The sequence below is a fragment of the Elaeis guineensis genome, chromosome 11, assembly GCF_000442705.2.
Source record: "Elaeis guineensis isolate ETL-2024a chromosome 11, EG11, whole genome shotgun sequence".
Taxonomy (NCBI): domain Eukaryota; kingdom Viridiplantae; phylum Streptophyta; class Magnoliopsida; order Arecales; family Arecaceae; genus Elaeis; species Elaeis guineensis.
The window spans coordinates 38,465,314-38,492,014 of record NC_026003.2 but is presented as its reverse complement, the minus strand read 5'-3'; positions in this window follow the sequence as shown (position 1 = coordinate 38,492,014).

Sequence of the window (26,701 nt, the reverse complement as noted above, 5' to 3'; positions counted from 1 at the left end):
CTTATAAATGCATGGCTCTTCTCTGTTCTTAACGAAGCCATACGTCTTGATCGTTTTATCAAAACGTATGTTCCAACTCCGTGATGCCTACTTAAGTCCATAAATGGACCTCTGTAGTCTGCACACCTTAGACTCATCTGTGGATGTGAATCCTTCAAGTTGTATCATATACACCTCTTCATCCAGCTCTTCATTTAGGAAAGCTATCTTCACATCCATCTGCCAGATTTCATAGTCCAGATGGGTAGCTATCGCAAGCATAATCCGAATGGATTTGAGCATTACCACAGGAGAAAACATCTCGTCACAGTCTATACCATAACGTTGATGATATCCCTTGGCAACCAGACGGGCTTTATAGGTTTCCACCTTTCCATCTGCGCCTCTCTTTCTCTTGAAGATCCACTTACACCCTATGGGTTTTACTCCTTCGGGTGGGTCAACCAATGTCCACATATCGTTGACCTTCATGGACTTTATTTTGGATTTCGTGGCCTCCAGCTATTTCTCAGAGTCGGGTCTCTGCATTGCATCCATGTAGGTGATCAGATCCTCATCATTTTCATCAAGTTCGATAGGATTGCCATCCCAGACCAAGAAACCATAGTATCTATCCGGTTGACGTGGTACTCTACCAGATCATCTTAAGGTGCTTGAATAATGGGCTCCGGATCTGATCTAACCAAATCCGGTTAAAGTTCAGCAACTTGTGTTGGTTTTTTCACCTGTCAAACTTCATCAAGTTCGATCTTAGAGGCAACAGTCTCTTCACCAAAGAACTCCTTTTCCAAAAAGATTGCCTTAAGGCTGACAAACACTTTTTGCTCATCAGCTAGGTAGAAGTAATACCCTTTGGTCTCTTTTGGGTACCCTATAAAATTATACTTGTCAGACCTAGGTCCAAGCTTGTCTGTAATTAAACATTTAACATAAGTCGGACACCCCCAAACCCTAAAGTGCGAGAGTACTGGCTTACGTCCTATCCATATCTCATATGGCATTTTGGTTACAGACTTACTCGGAACTCTATTTAGAAGGTAACAAGTCGATTCAAGCACATATCCCCAGAGAAAGATCAGCAGATCAGCAAACCCCATCATGGATCGAACCATGTCCAACAAGGTCCGATTCCTCCTTTCAGATACACCATTATGTTGCGGTGTTCTAGGAGGAGTCCACTGAGAGAGAATCCCATTCTCTTCAAGATATGTCAGAAAATCATTGGAAAAGTATTCACCTCCTCGATCAGATTGAAGAGTTTTAATACACTTTTCAGTTTATTTTTCTACCTCATTTCGGAATAGTTTGAACATTTCAAACGACTCTGATTTATGCTTCATTAAATAGACATACCCATACCTCGATAGGTCGTCTGTGAAGTAGAAATATCCACCTCTTGCACTTGAGCTCATGGATCCACATACAATAGAATGTACCAAACCCAAGAGTTCACTGGCTCGCTCACCTTTTCCAGTAAAAGGTGATTTGGTCATTTTACTAAGAAGACAGGACTCACAGGTTGGAAGTGATTCACAATCACCTACTTCAAGAATTCCTTCTTGAGCCAACCTGTTTATCTTATTCTTATTGATATGACCTAGCCTACAGTGCCAAAGGTAGACTTCTGACACATTATCTATTCTAGAACGTTTACCGAAGGTTTGAACCACATTAATAGGTTGTGATAGAAAGTAAATTCCATTATTAAGTTGTCCAACAAACATTGTAACACCATTCAAAATGATATTGTAAATATTTTTTTTATTAAAAATTGATAACTGTTCATGGCCAAAAGGCCTACAGAAATAATATTTAATAAAAAAACTTGGACAATAGTGACATTCACTCAGAATTATATTTTGAGAATTGATTACAAGGTTCATGATTCCTAATGCTAGAACTGAAACTTTGCTTCCATCTCCAACGTTCAGGAATCTATCGCCTTCATCAAATCTCCTACTGACCTGCAGACCCAACATCGAATTGCAAATATGATAAGGGCTTCTGGTATCCAATACCCAGGCAGTAGTATCACAAATAGAAAAGTTGCAAGGTGTTATCATATAAGTACCTTGCTTCTTCTTCGGCCAGTTCGGGTCCAAGGAGGCAATGTATAGAGGACAGTTTCTCTTCCAGTGCCCCTGCTTCTTGCAAAAGAAGCACTCCGTCTAGCTCTAGTCGGGCTTGCATTTCTTGGTCTGACCCTGTGCAGACGTCCCAGCATGTAGCTGCACCTTCTTATTCTTCTTCTTCCTGTTCTTCTTCTTCCCTTTCTTAAAGGGTCGACGATCAGAAGAAGACCCTCCCACTACATTCACCGACTCCTTATGGAGCTGGTGATCCTTCTCAAAGTTCTGCAGCAACCCCATCAAGCCGTGGTAGTTCACTGTAGACTTTGTCATCCGAAAATGAGTAAGAAAGGGGAGGAAGGACTTGGGAAATAAATTAAGGATCGCATCCTTACCGAGCTGCTCGTGCAGGGAAAAGCTCATTTTACTTAGGCGTTCAATCATTTCGATCATGTACAGTACATGATTAGTGACTGAGGCTCCATCCCTCATCCGAGCATTAAAAATAGCATAACTAGTTTTGTGCCTTTCAACGTCGTCAGGCGTGCCAAAAGAGTCGTTCAACATTTGAAGCATCTCCTATGGCTGAGCATTCTCGAACCTATGGCTGAACTCATCATTCATTGCCGTCAGCATAATGCACCGAACGGTGGTGCGATATTGAACCACTTCTAATAAGTATCTCAGACCATCCCTCTAACGTTCGGGGCTGGCTCCTCAAGTGCCGGATCCGTTACTACATAAAGGATCTCATGCTCAAGGATGATTTTTAATTTTCGATACCAGCTATCGAAATTAGGTCCCATGAGCTTGTCATTATCTAATAATGACCGGAGGGATAGGGTAGTGGCCATAGCTGCATCAAAAAAAATCAGACCTCTATTAGTACATAAATTATAAATACTAAAGACTTGGATTTTAGTCTAAAGTTTCTTCCAGTATTTTTACGAATTGGTAGCCTCAACCTTCAATTCGAGGAATTACTTTAATTTCTTAGTGAATACTAGAATCCACACAGACTACACACGAGCCCAACTTTAGTTGGTCAACCCATGTGCATCTATGGGTAGGTTCATAACCAGTTGTTTCTCTAAACAACTTATAGAAATGATTTTGCCCCAGAACCTAATCAGTAGGCTTTGGCCTCCACTGAAAAGATCTGGTTAGGTTCAACTATTAACATGATTTGATTTGGTGAATCGGACCAATAAATGATCAGGCCCGACTTTGGTCGGCCAACCTGATCACCATCAGAAAGACTCAAACCAAATTATCATATTATGAATGATAATTCCATTAGTCAATAAGCACCAGGCCTTTGGGCCTCCAATGATTATTAAACTAATGGACTCATTATCACTCACTTAATGGGAGGCTATGACTTAGTTATCAATATAACTTAATCATTTTTAGGGACCTAATAAATTTTTTTTTGAGGATTCTATTAAAGGATAGATGAGAAGAAAATATCCAGTCAATTTCAATTTTTTCACTGACTTCACCAAGTCAGATTTAAAAGGATTTAATTAAAGCTGGCATTAGGAGCACCTAAATCAGTCAAACTGATTTACCTAATGACATGGGTGAGCCCTAATCACCAAGTGATCTAATCAAAACCTAATTCACCAAGTTAGCCAGGTAAGTGAGATCAGTGGTGGGGATAAGCCATTAACTCGTCAGAGATCAAATCACTGCGAGTAGCTCCCGCTTAAAAACCACTAGTTAAATTGCCAAACTTACCTTAGACACCAACCAGTTCATTAGTTTTAATTTGATCAACTTAGTAAATAGGGTTCCACCGCGTAGCCATGAATTAAGTCCATCTTGGTCTAGTTAAAGATATAGACCCATTCAACTACAACTATTGGAGTTGAGTCTAGAGTATCCTTGACCTAATATAATTCAACTTTTGATTAGATTTGACCAATTACTCTAATTTAGTCCATTTCTTTAAGCTAACCTTAGGTCTAACCCAATTATGGACCCAATCTATCTAACCCATTGACCCACAAGTATATGCAATTATCTTAGGTCGTAATTCACAATTCTAGACCTACTAGACAACACTTAATTCTTTTAATTAAGTATTTGGGCTGATGGGTCAGGGTTTGGCATTTCGAAAATAATTTTCAAATTTGAAAGGTTTTATTTTCTGTTCACCAAATATGTTGACTCATTTCATAAATAGATCAGCACATTTCATAAATAGCAATCCTATTGCTAATTACATAATAGAAAATAACTCAATCAAAATAAATCATGAATATTCCTTTAGATCTAATCTAACACATTCATGATAAATTTTATAATTGAACCTTTACAATTAATTTCTTTCGCTGCTTCATCTGCATGGGATATAATTACAGCGGCACTCCTACCGCCATAGGAGACCCCATCGAATGGGAGGAGAGGGTCTTTAAACCTTACTTTTCTCCTATGACCGGACGGCCATGGCAACCAACCTATTGGGTATAAAATACCCACAGCCGAAACTCTCAACGGAATCGGCATCAGAACAGCTCCGCCCGGACTCCTACGGGAGCCGGGCTCCACCGCCGACAGCAGCGCAGCTCCGCCCGGACTCCTACGGGAGCCGGGCTCCACCGCCGACAGCAGCACAGCTCCCCCGGACTCCTACGGGAGCCGGGCTCCACCGCCGACAGCAGCACAGCTCCGCCCGGACTCCTACGGGAGCCGGGCTCCGCTCTCAGTATCAACTGCTGGTAAGCTCCATCCGGACTCCTACGAGAGCCGAACTTCACCCTTAACTTTGATTGCAGTGCAGCTCCGCCCGGACTCCTACGGGAGCCAGGCTCCACCGCTGACAGCAACGCAGCTCCGCCCGGACTCCTACGGGAGCCGGGCTCCACCACCGACGGCAATGCAGCTCCGCCCGGACTCCTACGATAGCCGGGCTCCACCGCCGACAGCAGCGCACCTCCGCCCAGACTCCTACGGGAGCCGGGCTCCGCTCTCAGTATCAACTGCTGGCAAGCTCCATCCGGACTCCTACGAGAGCCGGACTTCGCCCGTGCTCTTAAGGGAGCCGAGCTTCATCTTCGATGCCAACGACTACAGCCGCAAGCAGACTCCGCCCAGACTCCTACGAGAGCCGGGTTCCGCCTGCAACTTTGGCTCCAAGAGGGTTTCGCCCGAACTCCCTCGAAAGTCGGGCTCCACCCACGACCCCAACCGCCAGGAGGACCTCTCCTGGACCTCTACAGAAATCGGGCTCCGGCCGCTGCCGAGCTTCAATCGACAGATCCGCGCCCCCTGACAGGCCATCAAAACGGCCACGACCCTGCTCCACTTCTTGTGGCGGACTCTGCGCAGTTCCATCATCCCCTGGCAGGCCACAATAACGACCACGAACCTGCTCCACCTCCTGCGATGGATACCATGCGATTCTCCTATCCGCTGGCAAGTCACGACAACGGACGCTGCTCCACCCCTCATAACAGATTCCGCGTGGCAAGCCGCGGTGATGGCCACGTGTCTGCTCCACTATCTTTCGCAATCAATTCCCCTGACCATGGGCGGCCCACTACCAGGCGGTTACAAACGTCGCCATCAATCCGTTGCCTCCTTCGCCTATAAAAGGGGGACCCAGATACGTTATTCTTTAAGCTCATTTTTCTTATCCCAAAACTCTGCTAAATTCTCCGTTCGAGCACTCCATTCTTGTTGAGGCAGAGAACTGACTTGAGAGTCGGAGGGTCTTACCGGAGCAACCCCATCTCCGGTTTAGACTTCCCTTGCAAGTCCCGGCGGTGACCGCGGCTTCCCCGACTCCAGCTTATCCGGCGCAAGCAGATTTTTGCACCAACAGGATTGGCGCTAGAGGAAGGGCTGTGTCTTCGCAGCACCCTTGTTCTTAAAGGAGTGTTCAACGGAGCTGCCTTCGACCGTTTCTCCGTCATCCACTCCTAATCCTCCCCCGCGAGATCGACACCCGATGCCTCCGCGCAAGGCGTCCACCCGGCGGTCCACGGCCTCCGCGGCCAGATCTCAGGCTCCGGCCTCCCCTCCCGTTTCTCAGCCTCCTCCTCCTCCCCCTCCGACGGCGACGGTCGGCGCGGAGCAGTTTGACTTGCTGGCGCAGCAGGTCAAAGGCCTCGTCGAAGCCATACAAGCAATGCAGCAGTAGCAACCACAGGCGTCGGCGCATCCGGAGGGGGCATCTCTGGAATGCCAGAACCCGATGGTGGGGCGGGCCACCTGGGCCAGCTGCCCCATCCTTTCTGGGAAGGCGAATCTGAGGGTAGAGAGCCCTCAATCGGACCACGACTCCACCCCTGGAAGATCCCTGCCCCCGTTCTGCCAAAGGACCCTCGAGACTCGAAGTTGAGAGGACTTCCTGGACCGGAGGCTCCAGGAGATGAACCGACGGATCGAAGAACTCCGCCACGTGCCTCCCACTTATGGTGAGGATATTTGCACTGACCCTCCCTTCTCCCAAATGATTATGCTGGAACCGATCCCGCCGAATTTCAAGCTTCCCCAGTTCGAAAGCTACGACGGGACGTCGGACCCGGTTGATCATCTGGAGGCCTTCCGAACGATGATGCTGCTTCACGGTGCTCCCGATGCCATCTTGTGCCGGGCTTTCCCATCTACTTTGAAGGGTGCAGCAAGGAACTGGTACTCGGCTCTGAAGTCGGGTACCATATTCTCCTTCGATCAAATGAGCCACCAATTCGTGGCCCATTTTGTCAGCAGCCGACGTCCCCGGAAAGGTTCGGAGTCCCTCATCAACATCAAGCAGAGGGAAGGGGAGTCCATACGGGCCTACGTCAACCGCTTCAACATCGCGGCGTTGGAGGTCCAGAACTTGGACCAGTCAGTCGCCATGGCCGCCCTGAAAGGTGGCCTTCAGAAGAATGATCTCTTGTACTCCCTGGAGAAGAAGTATCCCAGGGATTTTGCTGATCTACTGGCTCGGGCTGAAGGATACGCCCGAGCGGAAGAGGCCTTCAAAATGAAGGATGAAGAGACTGCGAGGGAGCGTCAGGCGGGAGATTCTAGTAAGCCCGCAGTTGAGAAGAGGCCAAAGGAAGCCCGGCCTCGCTCCCGATCCCCTCCTGGACATAAGCGCGCCCATACTCTCCCCCGGGCACGCAGGCAGAGAAGCCCGGACAACAGGTTTCGACGGGGTTCCCCGTCAGGGAAATTCTGCAACTACGCCCCCCTCAACGCCTCGAAGGCCCAGGTGCCGATGGAGGTCAGGGAGCAGCTCCCTAGGCCGGAGAGGATGCGCACGCACCCCGGGAAGCGCAACCCCAACAAGTTCTGCCTCTACCACCGTGACCACAGCCATGACACCGAAGAATGCATCTAGCTCCAGGATGAGATCGAGGAGCTCATCCGGCGAGGTCGACTCGACAGATTCATCCACCGCAGGCCTGAGGGTAGAGGAGACCGGCCAAGAGCCCTCCCACCGCCCGAACTGCAGAAAAAGGAGGAGCAGCCCGGGGACCGACCTCCTATCGGGACCATCGACTCCATCGCCGGAGGGCCTCAAGGAGGAGCGGGAGAACTGTAAATATATCACTTACTATTTCATTTTCAATCTACTTTTCTTTCTAGCTAACGCGCCCCTCCTACCTAACGTGGATGTATTATGACTGGATATGACCCCTTCAAAAACAACGGCCATGTCAGGAACAGGAGGAGAACCTCGTCCTGACATGAGCAAAGTTAAAGGCCCGGTTCTTTTAGACCGGATGGGGGGAGAGGCCTTACAACGTCCTAATGTGCCCCCACAGCCCTGTTAGGGACAGGAGGAAAACCTCGCTCTAACTTGAGCAAAGTCAAAGGCCCGGTTCTTTTAGACCGGATGGAGGGAGAGGCCTTACAACGCCCTAATGTGCCCCCACAGCCCTGTTAGGGACAGGAGGAGAACCTCGTCCTAACTTGAGCAAAGTCAAAGGCCCGGTTCTTTTAGATCGGATGGGGGGAGAGGCCTTGCAACGCCCTAATGTGCCCCCACAGCCCTGTCAGGAACAGGAGGAGAACCTCGTCCTGACATGAGCAAAGTTGAAGGCCCGGTTCTTTTAGATCGGAGGGGGGAGAGGCCTTACAGCGCCCTAACGCGCCCCCACAAGCCAGGCTGGTAACGAGAAGAGAACCTCGCACCGGCTCGAGCAAAGTGGAAGGTCCGGACTCCTACGGGAGCCGGGTTCCGCCGCCAAAAAGACTTCACCCGGACTCCTACGGGAGTCGGGTCCCGTCGCCAAGAAGACTTCACCCGGACTACTACGGGAGCCTGGTCCCGCCGCCAAGAAGACTTCACCCGGACTCCTACGGGAGCCGGGTTCTGCCGCCAAGAAGACTTCACCCGGACTCCTACGGGAGCCGGGTCCCGCCGCCAAGAAGACTTCACCCGGACTCCTATGGGAGCCAGGTTCCACCGCCAAGAAGACTTCACCCGCCCACGGGCCGGTCCCGCCGCCAGAGACTTCACTTAGAGCCCCCGCCAAACCCCGGACTCCTACGGGAGCGGGTTCCGCCGCCAAGAAGACTTCACCCGGACTCCTACGGGAGCCGGGTCCCGCCGCCAAGAAGACTTCACCCGGACTCCTACGGGAGCCGGGTCCCGCCGCCAAGAAGACTTCATCCGGACTCCTACGGGAGTCGGGTCCCGCCGCCAAGAAGACTTCACCCGGACTCCTACGGGAGCCGGTTCCGCCGCCAAGAAGACTTCACCCGGACTCCTACGGGCCGGGTCCCCGCCAAAAAGACTTCACCCGGACTCCTACGGGAGCCGGGTCCCACCGCCAAGAAGACTTCACCCAGACTCCTACGGGAGCCGGGTCCCGTCGCCAAGAAGACTTCACCCGGACTCCTACGGGAGCCAGATTTCGTCGCTAAAGAAGACTTCACCCAGACTCCTACGGGAGCCGGGTTCCGCCGCTAAAGAAGACTTCACCCGGACTCCTACGGGAGCCGGGTTCTGCCGCCAAGGAAGACTTCGCCCGGACTCCTACGGAAGCCGAGCTCCATTTGCCACTTCTGCAGCAAGAGTTAATAATGGTGGCGAAACTCGGCCACATAACAAGGACGGATGAAAGGGAAGAGCCCCCCCCCACGACGACATCTACGTCGAACAAGCCAAATGACAAGAAAGGGTCAACAGACGACGATATCGTGTTTTGCGTGGACAAGGTAACACAAAGCGCTCTTTTTTCCATTTCCAATATGCATACTACAGGGCCAGGATGGCCAGGGAAAGAAGGACAAAACGACAAAAAAAAGAAAAGAAAAGTAATTACATGAAGACAAAAGAGCTCTAAGGAGGTCCTGCTCCCTCCGACCTAGGGTTATCACCTCCATCCCTCAACCAGGACTGCCTCAGGTTCTCCACTGCTTCTTCTAGTTCTTCCTTCTTCCGCAGCGTATCCTGGAGCGCTTGACGAAGTTGTCGGCTCTCTGCCTCCGCTTCTCGATGCCGCTTCCGCGGAACTTCGGACTCCGCCTCTGCATCCGCGATGGCCTTCCGCTCGAGCGCCAGTTGGATTTTCACTTGTTGAAGTTCGGCTGTCTTCTCCCCAAGGGAGACGGAAATCCCTTCGACAGTGCCTCTCAGGGCTAGGAGCTCTTCGGTATCTTGGGCGTTAGTAAGCTGCGCCCTAGTAACCAACTGCCTCTGGAGACGAACAACCTCGTCCGCCGTCTGACGAAATCTCCCTTTGTACTCTTCCACTTGCCGGCGCCAGCTGGCCCGCTGTACATCGTGGCTCATCTCAGCATCTTGAAGCTGCTTCTGGAGGTCGGAGACCTTCTGCGACCATTTCTGCTCATCATCAACCCGCGCTGGGAGCCGGGATGAGTTCCCTTCCAGCTGGCTGATCCTCCTCTTCGCAGCTGACAGCTCCACCTTAAGGGCGCTGATCCTGGCTTCTTGAGCCCAAGTTCGGTCGCTGGCGCTCTTCTTACATTCCTCGAGCTCGTTTGTGAAGTTCGCCTTCCTCCGGCTGTAATTCATGATTGCCTTCACTTGGAGACTCCTAAAGTGGGCGGCCTCAGTGGCGGCCTCGGAATAGCATTTTCTCGACTTGCGAAGCTCACCCTCTGACTTCTTCAACTTCTTCATCAGGTGGAGGACCTCCTTTTTCAGCCGTTGGATAGTTGACTTCAGCGGGACCCCCAGGGGCAAGGGGAGTGCTTCAGCAGGGCACTGCCATCGGAAGGTGCAAACGTCAAAGACCGACTCATTACAAGAAGAAAGGCAGAAAAGGAGGAGGAGGGGGAAGGAGAGGCCATCCACAACAAGAAATTCGACTTTATTGATTAATTTTGAAGACAAACAGAAAGGAAATATGACGACAAAATAAAGACACAAGATCGGAGGTCTCAGACCTCAGGGGCAGGAGGTGGAAAGCTCGGCGCGGGGGGTGCGACTGCGGTAGCGACGGACGAAGGGCCGGCCTCGTCTTCAGACTCCTCCAGAAAGCCGAGATCGAGGTCGGGGTATCTGCTGGCCACCTTCTCTCGACAGAGCTCGAACCCCTTTGTGAACGCCTCCAGGCCGAACTGGACGTTCAGTTCCCTCATCTCCGCGGAGGCCTTGAACTCCTCCACCGCAAGGGCCCTGGCCTCCGAGATCAGAACCGGAGTTTGCTCGGCCAAATGGGCGACCTCGGCCTCCGCCTTCCTCACCGACTCCTCCAAGCTTCGTCTCTCCTCCTCCCGGGCTTGTCTCTCCTCTTCCCGGGCTTGCCTCTCTCTCTCCAGGGCCTCCTGGAGGGCGGCTACTTTGGCCGTCTTCGCTTGAAGGCGAGCAACCTCGGCCTGGCAGCGCTCCTCCGCCTGAAGGAGGTCCCTTCTCATGCGGCTCGATGCCTCGACATAGGCGAAGAGCTGGTGCCCAATCTGCAAGGATGGATAGAGAATTACAACAAAGGCTGAGTGATCATGCAAATAAACATCCGCTTACCTCAAGGAAGGACCCCAAAGAATCCCAAGCCCACTGCTCAGGATCGGCGCGGTCGATCCTCTCCACGACGTCGGACAGAATGCAGCCATCAAGCAGCCACCTGATCAGGTCCTTGTCGTTGAAGGGGTTCTCTGATCCCCCCTCGGAGCAGACGGACTCGTCTGCAGCAGCTCGGTGGCTGCTCGCCCTGCGAGCCACCGATTTCCTCCTCCTCTCCGCGGTGGGTGCCTCCGTGGGGCGAGCCCCCGGAACGGGGGCCCCAGTCGGCGGGCTCCTTGAGGAAGCCCGGGGGGCCGCTGGCTCAGCATCCGAAGGAATGTCGATGGCCGGGGTCGCCTGGACGGGCGCAGCCAAGCTCGTCTCCTCCACCCTGGCCCTCTTCACCGATCCGGAGGCCGTCGCGCCCTTCCTCTTCTGAGCTCTCATGGCCTTGGCGAGCATCCGCGTGGCTTCGGCGTCCATTGCTAAAAAAAAAAAAAAAAAAGAAGAGAGAAGAGAAAAGAAGAGAGAAAGAAAGAGGAAGAAAAGAGCGGGAAGGAAAAAATAAAGAGAAGAAGAAGGCAAGAAAAGGAAAGATAAATACTTGCTGGATCCTGAGGGCTCAGGCCGATGTTGAAAAGAAGCTGCTCCCTTAGAAGATTAGGAAGGGAAGGAGCGGGATAACTTAGAAGCTTCTGGGCGGCCTGGAGGTCGTCTTCTCCCAGGCTGGGAGCCCGGCGGACGGAATCCCTCAGAGACCCTCAAGGGGGCAGGCCCAGTTCCAGGGTCGGGCAGTAGACGAAGAGAAATTTCTCATTCCAGTTGTGAATCAAAGAAGGGGCGCCCTTCAGCAACCCCTTCTTACCAAACTGGGGGGAGAAGTACCACCAGTCCTTCGCTGAAGGATGGCGTTTGAAGGTGTAAAAATGCCTGAACAAGGAGAGGGATGGCTGGACCTCGGCTATGTGGCAGAGAGAGAGAAATCCTATCAAAAACCTAAAGGAATTCGGGGCCACGGAGGTGAGAGAAATGTCTAAGAAGCGAAAGAAGGCGGCAACGAAGACAGGAAGCGGAAGCCGGAGTCCGGCACGAAATGCCTCCTGATACAAACAAAAGTGACCAGGAGGAGGAGCGCTGGCCCGGTCAGAGGGGCCAGGTAGCTCCAGGTCGTACTCCGGAGGAACCCCGTACCGAGCCCTTATCAGAAGGAGTTCATCCGGAGTCGACGAACATGGAATGGCGCCCGGTGCAAAAACCGGGCGAGGCCCTGCCCCGGACGCGGGTTCATCCACAGAGACAGGGACCTGGGGGTTCGAAGCAGAAGAACTCTCAGAACTGACGAGAGCAGAAGAGTCGGAGGACATTTTGAGCAGTTTCGGAGGGAGAACCTAAAGGATCCTAAAAAGGCAGACTGAAAGGGGAACGAGACGCCGAAGGCTAACTCGGAAGAAGACACAAAAGTAATGAAGAGAGGAGAAGCCCCTAGGCGGTGAGAAGAAGGTTGGCACTAACCTATATTGCTCTGGGGACCTGGGGAGCGAGAAACGGGAGGCGCCTACGGCTCGAGAAGACGTTCACTAGAGCAGGCTCTCGAAGAAAAGACAGACACCAGCAAAAAATCGAAAATGGAGTAGGATGCCTGAAGGGGGGAGGACGGGTTTAAATAGACCCTGGGATCCGGCGCCATAATGATCGCGAATCCCCCAGGCCAGTCTGCATCCGACGCGTGTCCCACTCCCCGTGGCAGACGGCTAAAGGCGGCTGACGGTTGGCAGGATCATAATTGAGCCGTACCTAGGCCAGTGTACCTGCGAGATTTTTGAAGCGTCCCCTCGTACCGCTCCAATTCGAAAAGACTCTGGCATGCGCTCATTTAATGCCAAAATATCTGGGGGCGGCAGTGCGCAGGATTCGAAGGGATGGTTCCGGCTATACCCATCTCTCTCTCTCTCTGTGTACTTTCTTCATTTGAAATTCAAACTCGGATGTAGGGGGACTGGTGTTGGGTATAAAATACCCACAGCCGAAACCCTCAACGGAATCGGCATCAGAACAGCTCCGCCCGGACTCCTACGGGAGCCGGGCTCCGCCGCCGACATCAGAACAGCTCCTCCCGGACTCCTACGGGAGCCGGGCTCCACTGCCGACAGCAGTGCAGCTCCGCCCGGACTCCTACGGGAGCCGGGCTCCACCGCCGACAGCAGCGCAGCTCTGCCCAGACTCCTACGGGAGCCGGGCTCCACCGCCGATAGCAGCACAGCTCCGCCCGGACTCCTTCGGGAGCCGGGCTCCGCTCTCAGTATCAACTGCTGGTAAGCTCCATCTGGACTCCTACGAGAGCCGAACTTCACCCTTAACTTTGATTGCAGCGCAGCTCCATCCGGACTCCTACGGGAGCTGGGCTCCACCGCCGACAGCAACGCAGCTCCGCCCGGACTCCTACGGGAGCCGGGCTCCACCGCCGACAGCAGCGCAGCTCCGCCCGGACTCCTACGGGAGCCGGGCTCCGCTCTCAGTATCAACTGCTGGCAAGCTCCATCCGGACTCCTACGAGAGCCGGACTTCGCCTTTAATTTTAAATTGTAGGAGGACTTCGCCCGTGCTCTTAAGGGAGCCGAGCTTCATCTTCGACGCCAACGACTACAGCCGCAAGCAGACTCCGCCCGGACTCCTACGAGAGCCGGGTTCCGCCCGCAACTTCGGCTCCGAGAGGGTTCCGCCCGGACTCCCCCGAAAGTCGGGCTCCACCCACGACCCCAACCGCCAGGAGGACCTCTCTCGGACCTCTACAGAAATCGGGCTCTGGCCGCTGTCGAGCTTCAATCGACAGATCCGCGCCCCCTGACAGGCCATCAAAACGGCCACGACCCTGCTCCACTTCCTATGGCGGACTCCGTGCAGTTCCATCATCCCCTGGCAGGCCACAATAACGGCCATGAACCTGCTCCACCTCCTGCGACGGATACCATGCGATTCTCCTATCCGCTGGCAAGTCACGACAACGGACGCTGCTCCACCCCTCATAACAGATTCCGCGTGGCGAGCCGCGGTGATGGCCACGTGTCTGCTCCACTATCTTTCGCAATCAATTCCCCTGACCATGGGCGGCCCATTACCAGGCGGTTACAAACGTCGCCATCAATCCGTTGCCTCCTCCGCCTATAAAAGGGGGACCCAGATACGTTATTCTTTAAGCTCATTTTTCTTATCCCAAAACTCTGCTAAATTCTCCGTTCGAGCACTCCATTCTTGTTGAGGCAGAGAACTGACTTGAGCGTCGGAGGGTCTTGCCGGAGCAACCCCACCTCCGGTTTAGACTTCCCTTGCAGGTCCCGACGGCGACCGCGGCTTCCCCGACTCAAGCTTATCCGGCGCAAGCAGATTTTTGCACCAACACAACCCAATTCGATTACTTGCTACTTGGATCAAGTATATCTAAATATACCAAATTCAAAATTTAAATTTCAAATTTCAAATTTTAAATTTTGAATTTCAAATTTCAAACAAATTTTAAATTTCAAATTTTAAATTTTTAAATTTTAAATTTTGAATTTCAAATTTTGAATTTCAAATTTTGAATTTCAAATTTAAAATTTTAACCATATTTCAAATTTCAAATTTTGAATTTCAAATTTTTGAATTTTGAATTTCAAATTTCAAATTTCAAAATTCAAAATTCAAATTTTAAATTTTAAATTTTTGAATTTTGAATTTGAACAACTTTCAAAATTTAAATTTCAAATTTTAAATTTTTGAATTTTAAATTTTAAATTTAAACTTTTAGATTATAACTTAATCTACGCATGCAAATATATATATCATATCTAAGAACCCGCTCTGATACCATATGTGGAGAAATTCAGTGTAGGGGTAAAATGGTAATTTTAAAATTTTTTTAAAATCATGATTTTACAGTGAAAAAATATTAATTAATCTAATTAATTAATATAAATTTATCCTACACTAAGATCTAAATATGATATATAGCATATATGCATTTAAATTTAAAATTCAAATTTGAACAATAAATACTTTATTGTAATGTGTTCAGAACACAATACCTTTATGCGGATAGTAGATCGTCATAATCTAATCACCGTCGGAAGAGTCTGATCATCATGATGCAGCCACATAGCATGTCTGGCCTCTGTGAATCATCCACACGAAGCTCCCGATCTGATCGACTCCTCACGAGTGCTAGCTCGTTGTAGAGCCCTTTTGACGACCGATGCTGATCGAACTCCTTCGATCGATGTCTGTCGATTCTTTAGATACTCCAGATCATCAACAGATATGCTTGAGAGAATGTTGAAGATCTCTCTGAGATTTTGTGGGCTCATGACACTCGTAGCTCACTTTCTTACTTCTCGAACCCCAGGCTAAAACTCCAAGGAACTCACCGGAAACCTTGCACGCATTTTTTTTTCTTTCTTTTTCTCTTGGAAGGATATGAACTTCCTTCTCATGCACAAGACTTCTCACGCCCCAGAATTTTTCTCCAAAAATCTTCTTCTTGCATGCCCCACTCTTCTCCTCCTTTTATAACAACGTCAAACATCTTATCCAAAAGAAAGGATAAAGATGAGTAATTGCACATTTGAATTCAAATCAAATTTTGAATTCAAATGGACACCAACTCATCCCTTATCCACTAAAGGCATGAGGCGTGGCTTAAATTGTGCATGGAGTGCTTTCATAAGAAACATTTTCTCATGTAATAAATGGGGCGTAAAAAAAAGGGATAAGGCACAAAAATTGATTGCCCATTCAAATTCAAACTTTATTTTGAATTTGAATGGCCAACCAATCATCCTTATCCATTCATATGGCACATTAAAGTGGAGCGTGGAGAGGGCTTGGCGTGAGAAAAAAATTCATGAGAAGTTCTTTCTCATGAATTCAAATGGGTGCGGTGGAAGTGAGGTGGCGCATGGAGATTGGGTTAAGATGGTTTAATTATTTAAACCAACCTAATTGAACCAAATAAGTTAGGTCCAATTAGACTAATTTAAATCTAACTTAATTAGGCTCAATAAAATCCTAATCAAATCAGAAATTGACTAAGTCCAACCCCTGATCAAATCAGAGACCAAACCATCTTGACGATTAGGTTAACTCTTAACCTAATCGGGTCAAACCCAACTGAATCTAATTCAATTGGACTTGATCCAAAAATAATTACTCAATCAAATTGAGTTAATTAACGATCAAATCACTAATTAAACCTCTCATAAATACTGAGTCCAAATCAGATGGGCAATCGGGCATCAGAATTCATCGATATGTAACCCTGATCGAAAAGTCCCAACCAGTGGGACTCTTGACCCCGGTACTCATAATGTGTGGAACTCGTGATCAGAAAATTTTGATTCTCGATCACTGAGTCCCAAACATATAGGATTCTACATCATCCATCAGATCAGATAGAAATCTCTAATGTGTGTGACCCCGCAGGTTCGAACCTAAGCCGGTAGCACAGGAACCAATTCTTGTACTAATCGAAGTGACCATCTAGCAATGGAACCCGACGTCCGGATAGATCGAAGAATTGCAATCGCAACACTCAGAACCTACATGAATATGGTTACTGTATAATTCATCCTTTTGACCCCTGTGTTTAGTATGACTCAGGGTTAAACTATCAACCCTGATCAGATCATCCGAATCGTACTCAACTCAAACAGTCCTGTGACTCCTCACAAGGACTACCTTGGTCAAGGTTTTGCTAAATTGAAACACGACTGTACATAGCTCCTAAACTGGAGTGGTCAATCTCATCTTGACACACGCACCGACAAGTCAAGTACTGGACTACACCCAGCAGCCTTCTGCCACTGAATTAAAAATTCAGGTAGTCCAGTGCCTAATTGCAGTGAGTTGCTTGCAAGTCACCGTGGCGGTCTCAGGTCGAAGGGATATTTATACCCATATTCCATCGGAGCAAATCTTGACAGCATAAATAGCTCCGGAGTCGGTCATGTTCAGTACAGATGTGCCCTTACATCTCACCTGTATGCCATACCAGTATCTCCACACTCATTGGTTAAGAGGACAACCAACCTATATGGCACACAACGACCTATGCTTGATAAATGTTGTCATCCTTGGTAACAACGTATCATTTGGTCGCGAACAGATTTAAGGACTAAACGATAAATCCTCCTTTGTTGAGTCTAAATAGTCCTAAGGACTTCACCACAACATAGGAGTTCATTAGAAGATGAAATATTTTGTGATGAAAAATGCTAAAATAATTTTTATTAATTCATAATTCATGTACAAATACAAAAATGAGCACAACCGTCAATAGGCTGACGATTGGCTTTGGGACACTATTTCCAATAATCTCTCACTTGGCCTAAAGCCAATCGGTGCAGTATCTAATACCCATCTTTGACTTGTAGTTGTCGAACTCCTTCACCGCAATGGCTTTAGTGAATGGGTCAGCCAGGTTCTCCTTTCCGTCGATCTTCTGAAGATCGACGTCACCTCAATCCACAATTTCTCGGATGAGATGGTAGCGGCGCAGAATATGCTTCATCCGTTGGTGTGCCTTTGGTTCCTTCGCCTGAGCAATGGCTCCAGAGCTGTCACAGTAGAGCAGAACTGGACCAACAAGGGAGGGTGCTACTCCGAGCTCGATGATAATTTTTTAACCACACAGCTTCTTTGGCAGCATCTGATGCGGTGACATACTCCACCTCGCAAACTGAATCAGCCACTGTGTGCTACTTGAAACTTTTCCAGCAGATAGCCCCACCATTAAGGGTAAAAATAAATCCCGACATACTTTTACTATCATCATGATCAGACTGGAAACTAGAGTCTATAAACCCTATAAGTCTCAAGTCTGATTCACCATAAACAAGCCACTGGTCCTTAGTATTTCTTAAATACTTCAGGATGGTTTTAACAACTTCCAGTGATTCTCTCCTGGATCATATTGGTATCTACTCACTACCCTAGTGAGTATGCCACATCTGATCGTGTACATGTCATGGCGTACATGATAGATCCCACTGTCGAAGCATATGAAATCCTATCCATACGCTCTCTCTCTTGAGGTATTGTCGGACAATCCCTCTTTGAGAGAGAAATTCCATGGCCTATCGGAAGATAGCTTTTCTTGGAATTCTCCATGCTGAATCTCTTCAGCATAGTATCAATGTACGTGGACTGAGATAAATCAAGCAACCTTTTATATCTATCCCTATAGATCTTCATCCCTAGGATGTAGGAAGCTTCTCCCAGATCCTTCATGGAGAACTGTGACGACAGCCAAATCTTTATTTCTGTAATGCAGGGATATCATTCTCGATTAAGAGAATGTCATCCACATACAATACAAGAAATACTACTACTGGACCATTAGCCCACTTATAAATGCATGGCTCTTCTCTGTTCTTAACGAAGCCATACGTCTTGATCGTTTTATCAAAACGTATGTTCCAACTCCGTGATGCCTACTTAAGTCCATAAATGGACCTCTGTAGCCTGCACACCTTAGACTCATCTGTGGATGTGAATCCTTCAAGTTGTATCATATACACCTCTTCATCCAGCTCTTCATTTAGGAAAGCTATCTTCACATCCATCTGTCAGATTTCATAGTCCAGATGGGTAGCTATCGCAAGCATAATCCGAATGGATTTGAGCATTACCACAGGAGAAAACATCTCGTCACAGTCTATACCATAACGTTGATGATATCCCTTGGCAACCAGACGGGCTTTATAAGTTTCTACCTTTCCATCTGCGCCTCTCTTTCTCTTGAAGACCCACTTACACCCTATGGGTTTTACTCCTTCGGGTGGGTCAACCAATGTCCACATATCGTTGACCTTCAGGACTCCATTTCGGATTTCGTGGCCTCCAACTATTTCTCAGAGTCGGGTCTCTGCATTGCATCCATGTAGGTGATCAGATCCTCATCATTTTCATCAAGTTCGATAGGATCGCCATCCCAGACCAAGAAACCATAGTATTATCCGGTTGACGTGGTACTCTACCAGATCGCCTTAAGGGATGCTTGAACAATGGGCTCCGGATCTGATCTAACCAAATCCGGTTCAAGTTCAGCAACTTGTGTCAATTTTTTCACCTGTCAAACTTCATCAAGTTCGATCTTAGAGGCAACAGTCTCTTCACCAAAGAACTCCTTTCCCAAAAAGATTGCCTTAAGGCTGACAAACACTTTTTGCTCATCAGCTAGGTAGAAGTAATACCCTTTGGTCTCTTTTGGGTACCCTATAAAATACACTTGTCAGACCTAGGTCCAAGCTTGTCTGTAATTAAACATTTAACATAAGTCGGACACCCCCAAACCCTAAGGTGCGAGAGTACTGGCTTACGTCCTATCCATATCTCGTATGGCATTTTGGTTACAGACTTACTCGGAACTCTATTTAGAAGGTAACAAGTCGATTCGAGCACATATCCCAGAGAAAGATCAGCAGACCAGCAAACCCCATCATGGATCGAACCATGTCCAACAAGGTCCGATTCCTCCTTTCAGATACACCATTATGTTGTGGTGTTCCAGGAGGAGTCCACTGAGAGAGAATCCCATTCTCTCCAAGATATGTCAGAAAATCATTGGAAAGATATTCACCTCCTCGATCAGATTGAAGAGTTTTAATACACTTTCCAGTTTATTTTTCTACCTCATTTCGGAATAGTTTGAACATTTCAAACGACTCTGATTTATGCTTCATTAAATAGACATACCCATACCTCGATAGGTCGTCTGTGAAGTAGAAATATCCACCTCTTGCACTTGAGCTCATGGATCCACATACAATAGAATGTACCAAACCCAAGAGTTCACTGGCTCGCTCACCTTTTCCAGTAAAAGGTGATTTGGTCATTTTACTAAGAAGACAGGACTCACAGGTTGGAAGTGATTCACAATCACCTACTTCAAGAATTCCTTCTTGAGCCAACCTGTTTATCTTATTCTTATTGATATGACCTAGCCTACAGTGCCAAAGGTAGACTTCTGACACATTATCTATTCTAGAACGTTTATCGAAGGTTTGAACCACATTAATAGGTTGTGATAGAAAGTAAATTCCATTATTAAGTTGTCCAACAAACATTGTAACACCATTCAAAATGATATTGTAAATATTTTTTTTTATTAAAAATTGATAACCGTTCATGGCCAAAAGGCCTACAGAAATAATATTTAATAAAAAAACTTGGACAATAGTGACATTCACTCAGAATTATATTTTGAGAATTGATTACAAGGTTCAAGATTCCTAATGCTAGAACTGAAACTTTGCTTCCATCTCCAACGTTCAGGAATCTATCGCCTTCATCAAATCTCCTACTGACCTGCAGACCCAACATCGAATTGCAAATATGATAAGGGCTTCTGGTATCCAATACCCAGGCAGTAGTATCACAAATGAAAAGTTGCAAGGTGTTATCATATAAGTACCTTGCTTCTTCTTCGGCCAGTTCGGGTCCAAGGAGGCAATGTATAGAGGACAGTTTCTCTTCCAGTGCCCCTGCTTCTTGCAAAAGAAGCACTCCGTCTGGCTCTGGTCGGGCTTGCATTTCTTGGTCTGATCCTGTGCAGACGTTCCAGCATGCAGCTACACCTTCTTATTCTTCTTCTTCCTGTTCTTCTTCTTCCCTTTCTTAAAGGGTCGACGATCAAAGAAGACCCTCCCACTACATTCACCGACTCCTTATGGAGCTGGTGATCCTTCTCAAAGTTCTGCAGCAACCCCATCAAGCCGTGGTAGTTCACTGCAGACTTTGTCATCCGAAAATGAGTAGGAAAGGGGAGGAAGGACTTGGGCAATAAATTAAGGATCACATCCTTACCGAGCTGCTCGTGCAGGGGAAAGCTCAGTTTACTTAGGCGTTCAATCATTTCGATCATGTACAGTACATGATTAGTGACTGAGGCTCCATCCCTCATCCGAGCATTAAAATAGCATAACTAGTTTTGTGCCTTTCAACGTCGTCAGGCGTGCCAAAGGAGTCGTTCAACATTTGAAGCATCTCCTATGGCTGAGCATTCTCGAACCTATGGCTGAACTCATCATTCATTGCCGCCAGCATAATGCACCGAACGGTGGTGCGATGTTGAACCACTTCTGATAAGTATCTCAGACCGTCCCTCTAACATTCGGGGCTGGCTCCTCAAGTGCCGGATCCGTTACTACATAAAGGATCTCATGCTCAAGGATGATTTTTAATTTTTGATACCAGCTATCGAAATTAGGTCCCATGAGCTTGTCATTATCTAATAATGACCGGAGGGACAGGGTAGTGGCTATAGCTGCATCAAGAAAAATCAGACCTCTATTAGTACATAAATTATAAATACTAAAGACTTGGACTTTAGTCTAAAGTTTCTCCCAGTATTTTTACGAATTGGTAGCCTCAACCTTCAATTCGAGAATTACTTTAATTTCTTAGTGAATACTAGAATCCACACAGACTACACATGAGCCCAACTTTAGTTGGTCAACCCATGTGCATCTATGGGTAGGTTCATAACCAGTTGTTTCTCTAAACAACTTATAGAACTGATTTTGCCCCAGAACCTAATCAGTAGGCTTTGGCCTCCACTGAAAAGATCTGGTTAGGTTCAACCATTAACATGATTTGATTTGGTGAATCGGACCAATAAATGATCAGGCCCGACTTTGGCCGGCCAACCTGATCACCATCAGAAAGACTCAAACCAAATTATCATATTATGAATGATAATTCCATTAGTCAATAAGCACCAGGCCTTTGGGCCTCCAATGATTATTAAACTAATGGGCTCATTATCACTCACTTAATGGGAGGCTATGACTTAGTTATCAATATAACTTAATCATTTTTAGGGACCTAATAATTTTTTTTTTGAGGATTCTATTAAAGGATAGATGAGAAGAAAATATCCAGTCAATTTCAATTTTTTCACTGACTTCACCAAGTCAGATTAAAAAAATTTAATTAAAGCTGGCATTAGGAGCACCTAAATCAGTCAAACTGATTTACCTAATGACATGGGTGAGCCCTAATCACCAAGTGATCTAATCAAAACCTAATTCACCAAGTTAGCCAGGTAAGTGAGATCAGTGGTGGGGATAAGCCATTAACTCGTCAGAGATCAAATCACTGCGAGTAGCTCCCGCTTAAAAACCACTAGTTAAATTGCCAAACTTACCTTAGACACCAACCGGTTCATTAGTTTTAATTTGATCAACTTAGTAAATAGGGTTCCACCGCGTAGCCATGAATTAAGTCCATCTTGGTCTAGTTAAAGATATGGACCCATTCAACTACAACTATTGGAGTTGAGTCTAGAGTATCCTTGACCTAATATAATTCAACTTTTGATTAGATTTGACCAATTACTCTAATTTAGTCCATTTCTTTAAGCTAACCTTAGGTCTAACCCAATTATGGACCCAATCTATCTAACCCATTGACCCACAAGTTTATGCAATTATCTTAGGTCGTAATTCACAATTCTAGACCTACTAGACAACACTTAATTCTTTTAATTAAGTATTTGGGCTGATGGGTCAGGGTTTGGCATTTCGAAAATAATTTTTAAATTTGAAAGGTTTTATTTTCTGTTCACCAAATATGTTGACTCATTTCATAAATAGATCAGCATATTTCATAAATAGCAATCCTATTGCTAATTACATAATAGAAAATAACTCAATCAAAATAAATCATGAATATTCCTTTAGATCTAATCTAACACATTCATGATAAATTTCATAATTGAACCTTTACAATTAATTTCTTTCACTGCTTCATCTGCATGGGATATAATTACAGCGGCACTCCTACCGCCATAGGAGACCCCATCGAATGGGAGGAGAGGGTCTTTAAACCCTACTTTTCTCCTATGACGGACGGCCATGGCAACCAACCCAATTCGATTACTTGCTACTTGGATCAAGTATATCTAAATATACCAAATTCAAAATTTAAATTTCAAATTTCAAATTTTAAATTTTGAATTTCAAATTTCAAACAAATTTTAAATTTCAAATTTCAAATTTTTGAATTTCAAATTTTGAATTTCAAATTTTGAATTTCAAATTTTGAATTTCAAATTTGAAATTTTAACCATATTTCAAATTTCAAATTTTGAATTTCAAATTTTTGAATTTTGAATTTGAATTTCAAAATTCAAAATTCAAATTTTAAATTTCAAATTTTTGAATTTTGAATTTGAACAACTTTCAAAATTTAAATTTCAAATTTTAAATTTTTGAATTTTAAATTTTAAATTTAAACTTTTAGATTATAACTTAATCTACGCATGCAAATATATATATCATATCTAAGAACCCACTCTGATACCATATGTGGGGAAATTCAGTGCAGGGGTAAAATGGTAATTTTAAATTTTTTTAAAATCATGATTTTACAGTGAAAAAATATTAATTAATCTAATTAATTAATATAAATTTATCCTACACTAGGATCTAAATATGATATATAGCATGCATGCATTTAAATTTAAAATTCGAATTTGAACAATAAATACTTTATTGTAATGTGTTCAGAACACAATACCTTTGTGCGGATAGTAGATCATCGTAATCTAATCACCGTCGGAAGAGTCTGATCATCATGATGCAGCCACACAGCATGTCTGGCCTCTGTGAATCATCCACACGAAGCTCCCGATCTGATCGACTCCTCACGAGTGCTAGCTCGTTGTAGAGCCCTTTTGACGACCGATGCTGATCGAACTCCTTCGATCGATGTCTGTCGATTCTTTAGATACTCCAGATCATCAACAACGTGCTTGAGAGGATGTTGAAGATCTCTCTGAGATTTTGTGGGCTCATGACACTCGTAGCTCACTTTCTTACTTCCCGAACCCCGGCTAAAACTCCAAGGAACTCACCGGAAACCTTGCACCCATTTTTTTTTCTTTCTTTTTCTCTTGGAAGGATATGAACTTCTTCTCATGCACAAGACTTCTCACGCCCCAGAATTTTTCTTCAAAAATCTTCTTCTTGCACGCCCCACTCTTCTCCTCCTTTTATAACAACGTCAAACATCTTATCCAAAAGAAAGGATAAAGATGAGTAATTGCACATTTGAATTCAAATCAAATTTTGAATTCAAATGGACACCAACTCATCCCTTATCCACTAAAGGCATGAGGCGTGGCTTAAATTGTGCATGGAGTGCTTTCATAAGAAATATTTTCTCATGTAATAAATGGGGCGTAAAAAAAAGGGATAAGGCACAAAAATTGATTGCCCATTCAAATTCAAACTTTATTTTGAATTTGAATGGCCAACCAATCATCCTTATCCATTCATATGGCACATTAAAGTGGGAGCGTGGAGAGGGCTTGGCGTGAGAAAAAAATTCATGAGAAGTTCCTTCTCATGAATTCAAATGGGTGCGGTGGAAGTGAGGTGGCGCATGGAGATTGGGTCAAGATGGTTTAATTATTTAAACCAACCTAATTGAACCAAATAAGTTAGGTCCAATTAGACTAATTTAAATCCAACTTAATTAGGCTCAATAAAATCCTAATCAAATCAGAAATTGACTAAGTCCAACCCCTGATCAAATCAGGGACCAAACCATCTTGACGATTAGGTCAACTCTTAACCTAATCGGGTCAAACCCAACTGAATCTAATTCAATTGGACTTGATCCAAAAATAATTACTCAATCAAATTGAGTTAATTAGCGATCAAATCACTAATTAAACCTCTCATAAATACTGAGTCCAAATCAGATGGGCAATCGGGCATCAGAATTCATCGATATGTAACCCTGATCGAAAAGTCCCAACCAGTGGGACTCTTGACCCCGGTACTCATAATGTGTGGAACTCGTGATCAGAAAATTTTGATTCTCGATCACTGAGTCCAAACATATAGGATTCTACATCATCCATCAGATCAGATAGGAATCTCTAATGTGTGTGACCCCGCAGGTTCGAACCTAAGCCGGTAGCACAGGAACCAATTCTTGTACTAATCGAAGTGACCATCTAGCAATGAACCCGACGTCCGGATAGATCGAAGAATCACAATCGCAACACTCAGAACCTACATGAATATGGTTACTGTATAATTCATCCTTTTGACCCCTGTGTTTAGGATGACTCAGGGTTAAACTATCAACCCTGATCAGATCATCCGAATCGTGCTCAACTCAAACAGTCCTGTGACTCCTCACAAGGACTACCTTGGTCAAGTTTTGCTAAATTGAAACACGACTGTACATAGCTCCTAAACTGGAGTGGTCAATCCCATCTTGACACACGCACCGACAAGTCAAGTACTTGACTACACCCAGCAGCCTTCTGTCACTGAATTAAAAATTCAGATGTCCAGTGCCTAAGTGCAGTGAGTTGCTTGCAAGTCACCGTGGCGGTCTCAGGTCGGAGGGATATTTATACCCATATTCCATCGGAGCAAATCTTGACAGCATAAATAGCTCCAGAGTCGGTCACGTTCAGTGCAGATATACCCTTACATCTCACCTGTATGCCATACCAGTGTCTCCACACTCATTGGTTAAGAGGACAACCAACCTATATGGCACACAATGACCTATGCTTGATAAACATTATCGTCCTTGGTAACAACGTATCATTTGGTCGCGAACAGATTTAAGGACTAAACGACAAATCCTCCTTTGTCAAGTCTAAATAGTCCTAAGGACTTCACCACAACATAGGAGTTCATTAGAAGATGAAATATTTTGTGATGAAAAATATCAAAATAATTTTTATTAATTCATAATTCATGTACAAATACAAAAATGAGCACAACCGTCAACAGGCTGACGATTGGCTTTGGGACACTATTCCCAACAGTTCTTAGGTCTAATAAGCAGAGAAAATGGATGACAAAGGATGGTGTTTTCTAGGAGGGCCTCATCGTAAGGGGAGGCCCAAGAAAGGAAAGGATAAGAGCAAGCATAGGGAATGGAACAAGTCCCGAAAAGCAGTAAGGAGGTAGGGTGCTTCAAGTGTAATAAAGCAAGGCACTTTAAGAGGGATTGTCTGCTTTGGAAGAAGTACAAAGGAGAAAGGGAAGGGACTGATTCTCTAAGCACTGTTGTTGATTTGGAGGAGGAGGATCTCCTCTTGGTGGTTTTGGAAGGGTTGGCCATGTGTGGAGGATCCGAAACAGTAGCAGTAGCGGTAGAGGAGCAGCAAGAGGCCCAACAAGACAGTATTAGGTAGCTGACCTCATTTTCAATTTTGTCTTTTGCAGGTGCACCAGAAGGACTTGATATTTAGGTGGAGAACCATCCAGAGGTACCTCTATATATGGAGGGAGGTTTGGCACAAGTTCAGGATCAAGGGATGCAAGGAAAGGAAAAAAATTTTAGTACCAATGGTGGTATCGCATTGCACAAGTCAATGCAGAATGTGTGAAAACTGAAAAGAAATGGCTCTGAGAAGATGGTGTCATATGCATTTATTGTAGCGAGAGGGGATCCTGAAACCTATGAGGAGGTTGAGGCAAGCCAAAGAGAAGATAGGTGAGTCCAGAGCATGCAAGAAGAGCTGCAGTCCCTTCAGGAGAACTTGAAGCAGCAGTTGGTGCAGCTGTCCAGCAGAAGAAAGCTTATACGACGTAAGTGGATGCCTAAATGCAAGGAAGGACCTTCAACCCAAGGGGAGGTAGACATCTCAGAGACCTCTAAGGGAGCTCCAAGATAGAAGGATTTGGCATTGATGATGGGGTTTGCATAG